The 15,992-nt window shown below is 42.9% G+C and overlaps 1 long non-coding RNA gene across 1 annotated transcript; it reads left to right on the top strand.

Moving 5' to 3' along the window:
- The first annotated feature begins 3,834 nt into the window (after nucleotides 1–3,834).
- On the top strand, nucleotides 3,835–15,670 carry LOC133902515 (uncharacterized). Its single transcript, XR_009906870.1, has 3 exons — nucleotides 3,835–4,118; nucleotides 5,008–5,105; nucleotides 15,432–15,670. It is a non-coding gene; the product is annotated as an uncharacterized LOC133902515 (long non-coding RNA).
- The last annotated feature ends 322 nt before the right edge of the window (nucleotides 15,671–15,992 follow it).

Raw genomic sequence — 15,992 nt, 5'->3', positions numbered from 1 at the left:
CGGAGGGGTCTTGTAGGATGCCCGTACTTACAGTGATGTAATCGGCATTTAATACCCATTAAGTGGTGGCCGCCTGATACGATGGTGTAGTGTGATGCCAGAATAAATGACCAGCTGCTGGGACAACCGCCTCACTAGCTATAGCGATGGTATATGGGGCTATCACTATGCTCTGTTGTACAGAAAAGAATTTCTATGTTTACCAGCTTCATATATACATGTTTGTACTTTCATACTCTGAATATCAGTATAAATATTGACCATTGATCACCAAACTAAAAGGGACAGATTTCTTTAGAACTCTAGGCACTTACCATCTTTACTTCTCTAAGCTTGAACCACTCCTGTGAGTTGGTTCTTGTCGCACTTTGTTTGTGAAAGTTTTTTTTTCATCAATAGTTGGTGTCGTCTGTGGGAGAAGGTTATAGGGGCTTTGGCCTTTTCAGGGACTTGGTGATGGATGATGATGGCTCCAACGTAGCTGATCCTATGGTTGGTGTCATTTGTTGGTGAAAGGAAATATCCTCTAAGATTAAATTACTTATGAAGTTCTTGCCGTATTTTGTTTGTGAAAAACATTTTGTTTCATCAACATAAAGCTTGGCTAAGAATCTCACGAGGCTTGTGATTTTCAGTCCGGCAGTTTCTCTTGGTCTTTTTTAAAATTGAAGTGCTAGAGCCAGAAGCTCATGTTATATGATTGACTTATGCCTGCTTCCCATATCTCCCGTTCAGTTTGTTACTAAAGATTTTACTTATTGCCGGGACATAGGATTCTGTACTGTTCTGAGTGTTTGGCTGATCCGAACATCGCGGAGACTCGAGTTTCCTTTGCCGTCCATTGTTTTCTATCCTAGAAGAGTTGCTGGGCGCGCCTCTTGCAGCAGCATGCTCATCACATTTATCTGTGATTTTTGTTTTGAAGACCGATCTGTACATCGATCCTAGATTGGCTATATGCATCTTTCATACATGAAGTTAATATAAACACTTATGCAGTTATATTATTTTGATATAATGATAAGAGTTAATAAAACTTTTCATTTTGTAAAAAAAGTTGATACTAAAGAGTTGCTAGCACCTTCTAAACGGGACGCATTAAAATGCAAAGCACAAGTTTTGCATATTCCGAGAATCACACACGAGGGTTTGACGAGGAATCGAGTAGTAATAATTCTAGTTTGATTGATCTGGCAAGAGGATAACGAAAGCCGCTGGAGATGGTTTTGACTGGCACTTGAATCCTTGGTCCACTAAGCACTGGGATTTTCGGTTATTGTCGTCGATCTATTTTACAATTATTAGTAACTATGCACATATATCACACATATATAAAGCTAAAGTGTACATGTCGTGTCACCACCGACATGTAAGATCATACTAACCAGCATATGCTCACCCTTTGTCCTCTTGTACTACTTTTGATCCACAACACGAGCACCGAGGTCGCTCAGCTCGTTCTCTAGCATGGCGCACATCAGTTCCCTACCAATCCTAGGCACCAATTGCCGCACAGCCTCTTATGGTCCTACTTGCTCTCGAGTATACGAGTGCTCGTCACGCCCAACTGTCACCAGTGCGACCGCTATGTCCTTTATTGCTGCCACACATATGCTCTCCTACTCGACTTCTATCCTCACCAGTGCCCTCCTCACTATGTTTTTGTGTGCGAAACAACCAATACACAGCGGTACTTCTTTTCAAGTTACATGGTTCACTTAAAGTTGAAGTTATTAGCATCACCTAAGAAGTGTAAGCCGAGTATGATCACAAGACTTAAGCTCAATCAATAAGCCATGTGTAGTTCAACCATCATCTAAGAGCTGTCTTTAGTGTAGTTGAAATATCATCCAGGAGCAATCCTTGAAACACAAATAAACCATATAACTGTAAGTACAATGACACAATCTGAATTGGTATGACATATGAAACGTAAAGAGTAGGTGGGAGATATAACTACATTAGCTGTTCTTTAGAATATTTTGTGTGCAGCTCACAACATTTGTTCCAGGACTTGAACTGTGGGTAACTGTTTAAATTATATTCTAATTAATTATTAGGATGATCATTTATACAATCACGACCACAATAATTAACCAGAATCTAATTTCGGTAGTTCCGACAAGTGTTTTATACCAAGATCGGAACATAAGCATTTACAACATGATTAGTCACATCAAGATATAATAAAGAGTGAGTAATAAAATTATATTACAAGTCTTTAAGTTATTACAATTTCGTCATAGTGTATATAACACGACCACTAAGAGGACAAAAGACAATTTAACTTCTTGTTGATTAGAGTTACTACGCAGTGGAAATAAATACGAGAATGATAAAAGACGGGTTATGCCATGTACCCATAAGCACCACCCAAAACGACATCTCACGAGTAGATAGCACTACTCTCGCCCGTCGTCTCCCCCGTGCACAACGTCTTCTATGTCTCTCAATTGAAGAAATACCTTCGAGTCCCAACCAAAGTCATTGAAGTTACAAACCAAGAATTGCAGCTAGATCTCTCCTATTGCGAACATCCTATTCGTATTCTAGATGAAGCCGAACGGAAGATGCGACGCAAGTCGATTAAGTTTCTTAAGGTTCAATGGTGTAATCACTCCGAAGGCAAAGCGATGTGGGAACGTGAGGATCGGCTTCACACCGATTATCCTGAGTTTTCTCCAAATTGCGAGTGTTGCATTAGTTTCTATTTCTCACAGCGTGTAAATGGTGCTGTAGTAATATAGGCATCATGAAACACCCTGCATAATGTTGAGATGCATTCACTTTTGAGTATATGAAAGTTCCATAGTCCTGCCAACACCACCCGTGGTTTAGTAGGAATCTTGTATTCCTATTTTTCTTATATATGTACACAATCACCATCAAGTTCCCAAGAAGAACACCCTACTTTTGTTCTCTCATGAGTATAAGTGGGACTTGTTACTTTATCATGTCAGTGAACTGAGATGAGAACGGATGATGACCCCATCATCGCTCACACAACGTCTGCTATTTTCATGTGAAGTTCTTGTTGAAGGATTTGCTTGTCTAGGTGAATATAGCCCTCAGAGACTTGGGAGTTTTCCGAGATCTGAGAAGTATGCCCTTGTATCACCATCGTATCATCCGGTGATGCTATCATCATTCCATTTTGGGAACTCTCAATTCCCCACACTCTACCCGAATCTCGGGATGAGATTCTTTAAGGGGGGGGGGGAGTTTTGTGATAGCCCAAATTGCTTAAGCATGCCATTAAGCATCATGAACATTATTAGCATCATGTTTATTATTTGAGGAAGTTTTGGCATGAAATTCAAGTTAAACATAAACTGTTAAAATCAATATTAATTGGTGCATTGTGAAGCATCTTACAAAGTTGCTATGAAACATATAGCTGGAAACAATTTTAGAAATTAGTCCATACCATGTGAAGAATATAAGTGAATTTTCCCGAATTTTTGGTATTACTTTGAAGGCATAAAAATTAACCAAGTTAGAAAAGCTTGCATCTTTGGAGAATTTTAATTGGAAATTGGCTCAGACTATTGGGGTCAAACAAGCTAAAATAGGTTGCACATAAATTACAGAGTACAACAAAATTTGAACCAGGAATTTTGGGGCATGGGAAGTCCTTCATTTGGATCAGAACAGAGGGGAAGATCTTTTGTTTCTGCTGGTTACTGTTCATCACGGTCCACTCGTCATCCTCTTCAGTCCACTTGGCCTCTTTGCTCTGGACGGCAGAGCTGAGCTCGTGGCCGGCCATTGTGGCACGCCTCTGCCCTTCCAGTGAGCTCAGTGCGTCCTTATCCCCCCTGCTGCCCGCTTTCTCTCTCTCTCCCTCATTTCCTCTCGCGCGTGCCCAAAGCAGAGCCCAGCTGAGCACAGCACGCACACGCACCACCGTCCAATCTGTCGTGCCCGAGCTCTGACTAGCCTCAGCCCAGCCAGGTGAAGCACCGGGGTGGATCACCTGACGCCCTCCGTTGCCTTCCCCGCCTTTTCTCGCGCGAATCAAGCTCGGTCGTGCCATCTTCCCCGCCTCCGGCACCCATCTCCGCCTCTCCACCGCTGAGCTGCCTCACCGTTGTCTCCTTGTGTCAACCATCTGCGTGGTGAGCTCCCTCGTTCCCTCGTGTAGCTAGTGCATGCGCGCTTTTCCATTCGGCTCATCACTGGCACGACTTTCCTCGGCGACCGAGCGCCGCCGCCTATGGCTGCCCGCCGCTGGCCCAACTCTAGTCGGGCTCATCGGCCGTGAGTGCCAAGAACGAACTCCTCGCGTCGCGATGAATCCGTTGCTGTCCTCCCCGGCCGAGCTCCACCGCTCCCTCGCCGCCGGCTGGCTCGACACTGTGCCGCCCAGCCTCGGGTCGATTTTGACCTGGTCGGCATGGGCCCGACCCCACTGCTCATGGCTATGGCTAGAGTTCCCTGGGTGAAAAAGAATTTTTAGCCTTTTAATATTCGGATTAAATCGGAAACTGCAAAATTGGTTTATTGTTCAACTATTAATTCGGCTGAAACTTGTAAAATGCATAGAAAATCAAAAGTTGCTCCAAAATTGTGAAATCAATTTTTTTAGGTTTGTATGATCATAATATACATGTTAAAAATAGTAGGAGCTGTGAAATATATACTGGAATTTCATTAGTTAATGAAGATGGACTTAAGCTTTGTTAATTCATAGTTAATTATTGATAACTCCAGAATTGATGAGGTCAATTTTGTTAATACTATTTTGATATACCCTGTGCAGCAAAAACAATCATCTATATGTTAGATATGGTTAAATTTCTATTTAGGGTTAAGCTTTATGTTAAGTTTAATTAATCCAGGAAATGATTAGATGCTTAACGATAATTCAAACTAAGGAAAATCTTTAATCCTTTAGAACTTATGCATGATGCATTGCATCTCCATTGTTGTCAGACACTGTGGAGCATCCGTCATTCCATGTCGTTCATGCTCATCATTGCATGCGTTCTTCTGTACTGAACGAAGGTCCGGAGCGTGATGCGAGCGTGACCGAGGACAATGCCAACCTTCCGCTTTTCTGTGAGTTCTGTGCAGGAAGTATCGAGCAAACTCGGAGCAGCAAGGTAAGCATCTAAGCGTACTACACCTTTTGTTCAAATTAAATGGAGTCTAAATTGATAAATTATGCTTTATGTATGTTTGCATGTGTTGAGTCCAGTGTCGGGCTGATATGGGTGGAATCTATGTTGATGCATTGTCTCTACCTTGACTTATTGATGAATCCTTATCCTTGTACCCTTCATGATATAGTTGGTGTGTAGCTTCGAGGATTATTCGAAATGCTTAGCAATGCTTAAGTCCTCGGTAGAAATTGAGCGACGATGTTGCCGTTGTTTGCGAGCCTAAGGCTTAATCACTGTTCATAAATACAAAGATGAGGTTGAGATTATGGTTGAGATGTGAGATTGAGGCAAGATGTGGGCGGTGTTAGGGGTATTATCTGCCCAGGAGGAGTTGTCTGGGTAGTTCAGGAGAGGAGCCCAGATGCCATAGACCGCTTGCATCGTTCAAGGCCGTCCGTCGATGCAGTTGGTTCTAGCACTTTCTGTATTCACCACATGCTGATCTAATGGTAAGGTAAGCTGTTTATCGTATGCCGTGCCGACACTTGACTTGCGGTTCTATGGCGCATAAGGGAAAAGAGAAAAGGAGAAGCAAGGTGTTAGGGAGTCGGAGCTTGGCCGTGACTTGCTCGTGGTAACCCTGGTCGACGAGACCTGTGAGCAGTGGTTCCTCAATTGGCGGGAGAGGTGTCCTGTCACCACCCGCTATGGGAAAACCGACCATCATGAAAGCGAAAGGTAGTAAGCTTGTTCGTGCGAGTGGCTCGTGGAATCGAGGGTCCAACTCCTTAATCGTCTGGACACTCCGGGCTCGCAACGAAAGCAACTGCAAAAGGTATCCAATACATGTACTAAGTTAGTAGCAAATTATCTTGACAATTAAAAAGCACATATAATCGTGGTACCTGCTGCCCTGTGAAAATCATCTGACTCCTATGGTTGTTGTCGTACCGCTGCTGAAGAAGCTCAGGAAGACCAGCATAAGCCATGACAATGATTTCAAGCTACATAGTTCAAGAAGTAGGTGAACAACAAATATGAATATATTACAAGCTTCATGTTTCAATACGTATGTGAATAACAAAAAAGAATATACTACACTCTTCATGGTTCAATAAGTATGTGAATACCAAATTAGAATATGTTACAAGCTTCATGGTTCAATAAATAGGTGAAAAACAAGCTTTATGGTTCAATAAAATGCAACAACTCTAAAACACTACAATTCGATAGTGCGTGGTAGTTTACTGCCTGGTCGAGCATGTCCTCCTATCATGGCCAAGTTGTTTGCAAAGTTTACAATTACGTAGGCAATTAACAACATCTACTTCATCCATGTCACCTTGCAGCCTTATGGATCTAGGCCTTCCAGGATCCGTGCATCGATCGGTTTGTAGCTACTTCCGATGTTGAAGGACCGCATCTTTGGAAGCCATGTGCTACTCAATGCATCTATCATGAAGTACAGTGCTACGTACTATGATCTGTCATTGCCGCCCATGTCCCTGCAAGCGGCTAAGACATGCGAGCACGGGATATGGTGCAGTTTTGGCTTATTGCATATGCACTTCACCTTGTGAGGTCTAAGTTGACGTTGTTGCATGGTGTCTCCTGTGCTATACCCTAAAAAATACCTACGACGGCACATGAGCTCGAATTCATTGTTGGTCATGTCGTAGATCCTCGTCCAATGAAAGTGTGCCCTGTTTGTCACACCTGATTTTAACAGACAAAACCAGAAGCGGCTTATGTGTGCCCAGGAAGTTCATCACACATAAAGACATCATAGGTGAAGTAACAAAAGCAATACTTTAACTTACAATCGTTAAACTTTTACATTAAATACTTCACCTAAACAACTCTATTAGCTAAACAACGGCAACAGGACGAAAGCATCGATGACCAAGCACTCCATAGGCATCGACCGGAAGACACAATCCTAGAACACCAGGTCATCGTCTTGGAAATCTTGAAAGTTCTCCACTGAGCAGTATATGTATTGTGGGAGATAACAAGGGTGAGCACATAGAATACTCAGCAAGTGTGGGAAAATAATGATATGTAGGCTTTCAACAAGAATAGGCTAACACATGGTATATTTGCATAAATGCGAGTAAAAAAAAGATATTTGGACTCAAAAACATTAAGCAGTTATTAAGTGAATGTAACCCAAACCACCCAACAACCATCCATCCAAAGGTACATCCATAAACCATCACCATCCAGTACCTCCTATACCAACAAGACCATGACCATAACCATAATCCATATCCAAAACCAACTAATCATGTGAGGGTCCAAGTCTCTCATGACTATGAGCGCGGTTGATATATCAGATTTTATACTCTGCAGAGATTGTACAACTTTCCCACGAGTCGTGATTTCATCACCTGCAAGCAGATGACTAAAGTCTCCATGTGACAATGCTGGCCAAGCACCATACACACGCCAGTGATGTGTTGCCAGGAGATCACTACGAAGCCTTTACAAAGAATCCTCCCAGTATGTGTCACCAACACTCTAGGTTTTACAGCTAGGTGCTGCCACCTAGAAGCCCCTCTTGTGCCCTGTGGTTTCTGAGAATTAACTTCCCTCATCCACGCCTCTCATCTGGTCCACACAACACTGGAAGAACCCTAATTAATCGGCTAAGTCTACCCATATCAGTCTCGTATTTGTACAGAACTTCTCTGGTTGTCATTCCACGAACCGGTCCTTAATTAGGTCACTAGAGAAAACACTAAACCAACCACATAACCATGACCACTATCACCAACATCCCTATGCTCAAGGCATAAGTTTCCATGTTGCTAAACCATTAACAAGTTAACCACCATTATTGCATATGTTTATCAGTCAAGATTATGACACTTTCCAGTATCCCAAAAGCATAGCTAAGAAATCTACCCACCAAAGATACTTAACCATAAACCATCTAGGTTTCAAGGGATTGTAAGGGAAAATCTAGGGAAAACCCTAACATAGGTGACTACTCATCATATTGACAGACACTGCATACAATTTTGTAAAACAAAACAGTTTAAATCATAGGTTCAAGATGATCAAGGACACTTGACTTCTCCTTGCTGTTGCTCAATGTATCCTAGCTCTTGATCTTGACGTTCCTCAAATTGATCTGAGATGTTGTCGACTAATCGCACAATTACCAACAAAGCATACAATAAAATACACTAAGAACATAACAAAAAACAAAAGAAAACAAGACAAAACCTATCTAGAAAGATAGAGCTCGGAGAAATGAATCTAGTAATGCAAGAATCGCTTAAAACGGAGCTACGATGAAAAAGTTACACTAAAAACCTCTTGGTGGTTCTTGAGCTTGAACTCCACTGTGAGGGACGTGCTCACCAACTTGTTGAAGTCGGTGAACTCGTGTGCAGACAGCCGGTCCTGCATCTTCGAGTTGAGGCCATTGACAAAGCGGTATTGCTTCTGCTTGTCAGTGTCGACCTCATCCTAAGCATATTGCGCAAGGTGGTTGAACACCTACACGTACTCCATGACGGTTCTGCCTCCTTGCTTGAGGTCCATGAACTCTCACCTCTTGATCTCCATGAGGCCTTTAGGAATGTGAAAGTCGCGGAATGCCTGGTGGAACTCCGCCCAAGACACCCGATGATTGGCGGGGTGCATAGCTAAATAGTTGGACCACCACGTGCCCGCCACACCCTGAAGTTGATGGGCGGCGAAAAGCGCCTTCTCGTGGTCCTCGCACCGAAGGAGAGCGAGCTTCTATTCGATGGTGTGAAGCCAATGGTCGGCGTCGAGTGGATCCTTAACACGCGTGAAGGTAGGTGGCCGAGTCCATAGGAAATCTGAGAAATCATCTCGGTGACCGGCCCCACCTGCTCCTTGAGGGGCCGTATTGTGCACGAGAGCCTCGAGGAGCGCCGTCTGAGCTTGGCAGTTTTGCTCGATTTGTATTAGGACATCCGCCATGCTCGACGATGGAGGTGGTAGAGGGTTGTTCTCATTAGAACCCTCGGGAAGATCTCCCAATTGCCACAGGTTCTCATATTGTTGTGGCGATGAGAAGAAAGAGATGTGAAATGTTAAATTCCGACATAGGTAAAACTGATCAAACTCCAACTAATGCTACCTTGCTATGTCAAACCTCGCTTATTTGGATCCGTATACTACATAATGATGAAAATGCATATTCAAAGGCATAATGCAAAATGAGCAATGAAACATGAAAGCATGCTCGCGTCTGAACTACACGTATCTTTCTCTAATGCATCTCACCTAATCAAGCATCACAACTACATACGTTATACTTAGGGGCATAATATAGCAGGTTCATACATATTGGAAAGAAAATGCACGAAGAAAATTTTAGTGAGTTGCTTAGTGAAGTTAACCACTTACTAAACAACGTTCTAATTATGTTTAGGCTACTTCATTAAACCAAGCTCTGATACTACGCTGTGAGGAACCGTCTATATAGTATTTGAATTAATCATTAAGTCGATCATTTACTTAATCACGACTTTAACGATTAACCCGAATAACGCTTTGGTAGTCTTGGCACGTGTTTTATACCCAAGATCGGAACACATGCCTTCCAACATGATACATCACAACATAGCTTAATAAACAGCAAGTAATTAACATTATATTACAAGTTCCTTAAACATGCAACGGTTTCCAACAATTTACAGCAAAAGGGAAACAACAACTATGCAGCGGAAGAAACCTATACAATAAAAGAGAGAGTGGTGCCACATGCCCTTAGGCACCGTCCCAAAAGCACTACCTCCTAGATTAGAATGAAGTACTCTTGCCTGCCACCCTGATCGGCAGGCACGAAGTAGCCAAAGACAGCCTCTTCCTCGGCAGCAGCAACACCTGCATCAACTTAAGGGTAGCACCCTGAGTATATAATATTCCGACTCCAAGGATTATGCTTTGAGCTGTTAGCAAGGACAGGTCACAAGGTTAAGTAAAACATATGCGGTAAGCAACCTAGATAAATATGTGTGAGCACCTATACTTAACCAAACATGCCATTCTACCCTACAATAACCAACTGAACATAAATAAAACTGTAACATAAATGTAACATAAGCACTTGAACATATAAGTAAAATGAACCAACTCATCCATCACCATAATAACCGAACCATCAACCACATATCCAAACCATCACCCACAAATGAGAACTCTACGACTAGGTGCAAATGAAACAATAGCATGCTCATGACCGAGAGCGCGGCAGTTCGAACTGTTTATACACCTTGTAGGGGGATACTCCTAGACCCACACGACACGAGGATCATACGGCTTGTGCCACCCGCTAAAGTGCACACAAGGGGGTACTCGTGACAACCTTTCCCAACCAGCCCCAACCGTGTGGATCGTGCATCCCTCGGAGCGGTGATACTAGAACTACTCCTGGAGCAAACTAGTCCCACTTACAAGCCTGCCCGCTCACACCATCGATGTTCAGGCCCACAAAGCCATAACTGTGAAGGTATTCAGCTCGCCTTACCATTAGATAGGCATGTAGTGAGTAAGTTAGGTGCTAAAGCCAACTACCCCGACGATCGGCCTTAAACGATGCAAGCGGTCTACGGTGCCTGGGTTCCTCTCCCGAACTACCCCCAGGACTTTCCTTCGAGGTAGACGTCACCCTTAATACCGCCCACATCTCGTCTCATACTCACCACTCATCCAACCAACATCCACATAGCCATATACGTGAACAAGTAGTAAGCACTAAGCTCGCGAACCACGGTCGAACCATTGCTCGTCTTCTACTGAGGATCTATGCATTGCTAAGCATTTTGATCGACTCTTAGATATTTACCACGTTACCAAGGCTACAAGGATATAGATGAACAATTCAAGGTAGGGATTATGCAATCAACATAGATTCTACCCATAAAAATCCGACATCGACTCCCTATACATGCAAACCTATACAGAAGCATAGGTTATCAATATTTATATTTCATTAAATTCGACAAAGGTGCAATATGATAGATGCTTGCCTTGCTGCTCAGGTGGCTGCCCATAGTTACCCACGCAACACTCGCAGAAATCTGGAAGATTAGAGTTGTCTTCGACCACGGTCGCCTCCCGCTCTGGCTCCTTGTTCGCTTAACAAGAACACGTGCAATGATGAGCATGAATAAATGCAACAAGGTATGCCACAATTCTCAACAACATGCTAGAAAGTATAAGACGTGAATCAATGCAATACTAAACGATCTAGCGAAATCTGGAAAATAACGGCCATCTGGAGTATCCGGGTTGGTTCGGAGTGTCCGGGTTCGGATCCTCCGGGTGAATCTCCGGAAGAGGCACTTTGTTACAGCCTTTTGCTTGTCTAACCGGGAGTATCCGGAATACCCGGATTCCGAAGCCTCTGGGCCATCCTCCGGTGAAGGCGCTCGGTTAGCCACTATTCTAACTTAACCCGGAACCTCCGGGTTGGTCCGGACTATCCGGGATGTGCCGGACACTCTGGGAGAGGCTCTCGGTTATTCATTAACACAACTACCTGGAGTCTATAGGCTTACCCGGATTATCCAGATGATACAGACTTGGGTTCTTCCACAACTTTTTCCCTGGTGATTCGACTCACTTTACAAATTTGTGCTACACAAACGTGTGTATGCTCTATCCAAAGGATTCTAAACCCATCTTGCATTCTAAACCCTAACCAATTTTGAACAGAATTCAACGGACGATTTCTGCTGAATTCGGAGTATCCAGGTGAGGCCGGAATATCCGGGTCAGCCCAGAAAACTGCTCTCGAGTGGATTTTTGGTCGATTCGAGTTGTGATCTTTTCCAAGCAAAAGGGAACATGTTAGGTGTAGTCCAAGGGTCCTGAAACTTACTCATCAACTAGCAACACAACTCTAGAGCTCATATTAGCCCAAAACTCCATTTTTGCTAAAAAAAGCTCAAGAACGCCAAGAACTTCAAGAACTACTCGAATCTTCCACAAACATGAAAATGAATTGGATAGATGAGCAGCTCATCAGCTAGAGAATGCAATGGTACCACATGCATACCTTAATTCCTCCTCTTGAGCTCAGATTTGAGGGAGTTTGAGAGAGTTTGAGAGAGAGGGGGTGAGAGGGGGAGCTCCTAGCTGCTGCACGAGTGGAGAGAGAGCACGGGAGAGTGAGGTAGGAGAGAGAGAAGGCAGGTGGGGCTGCTTCCCATAGAGAGGTGGGGTGGTTGGCTCACAAGTGAGGCCCACATTTTAGAGAAAAAAGGTCTATTTTGACTGCGAATTTCATTCTTTTCTCTCCCAAATTTCTTTCTCTCATCTAATTGACTTTTAAAGAAGTGCATTAATATTCCGAATTTACAATTACGCAAAATTAAACATAATGCTGAAAAAGCATGATTATGCTTAATTACGTGATTAAGGATTTGGGACGTGACAGTAGCACTTTGCCACTCTGGTAAGGCCTGCTCAAAGCCTCTCACAATCACCGTCGTGGCTCCTTCACAATCTTCTTTGAAGTGCTCAACAATGTAACAACCTCCAAACCATCTAGGAGGTGGCAACCTCTAAGAGTAACAAGTCGATGATGCTTGCTTGAAGGATCACTAGTGCCTCAATGCTCAAACTCTTCAAAGTTACACACTAGATGCTCTCACACTCTCAAGTATGCAACCACTAAGCCAAGAGAGAGAGATAAGGAGGGAAATAGCTCAAATGTATTGTGTTGAAGTGCTAGATGCCTCTCTTGAACCAGCCAAGTGACTATATATATGCCACACTCCAAAATATGATCATTTCTATTGGTTTGACACCTCTGTGATATTGGCGGTCAGACCGCCGGCCGTTCAATTGCTATAAAATCATGATGATGAATTTTGACATAGGCTGGCGATCAGACTGCTAACCCTCTCTATTAGACCACGAGTAGGGAACAAAGTGCCAAAACTCTCTATTCTCGGTCAGTCAGATATGCATGCCCAGCGGTTAGAGCGCGAGCAGGGAACAGAGTGCCAAAACTCTTTATTCCTAGGTGGTTAGACCGGTCATGCCCGGTGGAGCACCGGACTATCCGGTGTAGTTAATTTTCCTGTGACTTCTTCCAATTCAATCAAACTTTGTCCCGCTACGGTGGTTTCTTCATATATTGCATCCATGAGACCTACTAACAAATACTCTTAACAAACATGTTAGTCCCAATGACTATGTTGTCGTTAATCACCAAAATCACAATCATGACGTAATAGGGCCATTTTCTCTACAATCTCCCCATGTTTGGTGATTGATGACAACACAACCAAATCAAGAGGCAAATGATACCAATTAAGAAAATACATGATTTCAAAAGTTCACAAGACCATACCTCTTTGCTTGGATGCATGGTAAAACAAATTATGACACCAATTGTAAGGACGATCATATTCTCATCAACATTATATCTCCCTTTTTGCTACAATTTCCTTCGACATTATGTCCCCCTTCTTAGTTGTGGTTGTCATGTAGATAGTTCTTCATTTTTCTCCATTGCCAATATCTCCCTTGATAGACTCATGCAAGAGTTTGTTTTGACCCCAAGCAAGCATCCCCATATCAATACGTGTACTCTGTCTTGCGATCTTGACCGTTGGAAAGTCTCTCTCGCTCACGATCCCTCGGGCCGCCTTGTCACTTGCACCGGCATTCCCTTTGTTTGACTTTGTCACCACATCATCTCCATCCTTCCTTCCATGCTTTGCTTGACCTCTATGTACATAGCTAGGATCACCATTGACTCCGCCCGACCTCCTTGATCATCTAGCACCAAACTCCCCACTTGGCCCTGATCATCCCGTCATTGACCGCCAAATTGCATCCATCACCTACACAATATTAGACAAGCAAACATGTTTCTCCAAACCTCCAAAAATATCTCCAATTATCCCAACATCAAAATCCCTATCGATGGACCAAATCCATGAAAAATTGTGAACACCGGATGTTTCGGTGTGTACCCGTCTCTGAACACCGGATCATCCGATTTGTGCACTGATTTCTCTGCTAAAAACCTTCTGGAAAACTCTCTGATATGTACCAAGCCCATCACTGGATTATTCGGTGAGTACATCTGGATCAGACCCCATTTTGCAACCTCTCTGATATATGATTTGGTGTACCTTTCGATGTTCATTTGTTCATCGCCGGATTATCCAGTAAGTACATCTTCTCTCTGTCACTAAAAACAGACTTCTCTGGAAAACTATCTAGTGTGTGATGAGCTCCATCACCGGAGTACCGGACCATCTGGTGGTCGAATTCCACCTGGCACCAAAAATATACCTCTTTGGAAAATGCTCCGGTGTTCACATCCCCTGAACATTGGACCATTCGGTGCATAGTCCAAGTTTTGCCTTTGTATAGAAAAAGCTCCGATGTGTGCTGTCTATGATCACCGGACTATCCGGTGTGTATAATCTACACACCAGATCATCCGGTGAGTACAATTTCTCTGAATTCAAAGACAAAAATAAAACTCTATTTCCTTTTCACCTTTGGTCAGACATGATTATATTTGCAATATATAAACATGCTCCTACAACCCAAAGCTCATCAAACTGATACTACAATCTTATCAATCACATATCACAAATAAATCAAATCACATTTCAACTTAATTTCTTACACATCGCTCTGCAGCGACATTATACAAAGGAAGCCGTGTTTGAGTTCTTTGATTCTCGGTCACATGTATGACCAACATGAATAACCACTTAAGTTACTGTATCTTAAGGTAAAAGCTGCGAGTTCGGTTGGCCATGTATGACACCTGACCAGTTTTGACTAGTTCCAGATTGATTGCTGCTTAACAGTTGGACAGGGAAACCTAGCAAGCATATGCAACATTCTAGTGAAGTTTTCACTTTGAAATTGTGCCGACATGTATATGTACAGATGAGACAATAATGTCTCTGCCTGCTGATCAGTTTTATCTGCGAGGTCTAAGAGGATGAGTCTTTCTCCTAGTCATGCCAAATAATGAAGAGCATGAACATCTATTGTTTGCGCTTGTCGACCTCATGCATCTTTCTCCACCATACCAGAATGTCACTTTGCAGTACGAGAATTGGTTCTCAAGTCAACATTTGTGGCCATAACCTTTCTTTCTTTTGTCACATTGCTATGATTCGGCATGTCTTAGTGTGTACAATGCTCTAGTATTGAAGACGGTTTGCCTTGCATGTGCATCCAAGATCGTGTGCTGGTGCCAATATTTGCCAATAAGTTGGTAGGTGCATGCTCCGCATGATCCACAAGGACTGGTCATTTCGTTTCTGACATCCTTATCCCTGTTGCTTTCATGTGTAGGTCGCCTTTGTTGCTATGGTCCTGCCTTTGCTATCACTGTGTGATGATATCCAGAATGTGATGGCAAGCTGGCGACACTGCTGAGCACATATTTTTTCGGTTAGCTGAGAATTATATATTTGGGAAAACACAAGGTGTATATATCTTCTCATACTTCATCAATGGATAATCAAGAATATCTCAGCTAGGGTCCAAAAGGTTTTGGAACTTGTTGCTACCAACCGTTATCACCGGTTAATTTGAGCCTTTTTCTTCCCTTCGTGCAAAGGATATGGGTTTTTGCAGCTTATTTACTGAAGTTACGATTGTTTAGCTGAGTTCAAAGAAACACATTGTAGTGCAATTCTTACGTGGTCTTTCAAATTTCGAGAAAACAAAAGAAAACAAAAAACAGATATATGTTCGCAACATCTAATTAAGTTAACGTTAGATTAAGCTACCGGAATCTAGCTTAATTTCTCCATGAAAGTGTGGATGTTGAGGCACTTCAGACAACCTTTAATTCGTCAAGTCATCCGTTCAGGATGTAATGAAGACAACCTTCATCTGGCGCTTTTCGTG

This window comes from Phragmites australis, chromosome 20 (assembly GCF_958298935.1).
Source record: "Phragmites australis chromosome 20, lpPhrAust1.1, whole genome shotgun sequence".
In the NCBI taxonomy this organism is placed as follows: Eukaryota; Viridiplantae; Streptophyta; class Magnoliopsida; order Poales; family Poaceae; genus Phragmites; species Phragmites australis.
The sequence above is the reverse complement of the archived record's forward strand: the minus strand, read 5'-3'. Positions and strand labels throughout refer to the sequence as shown.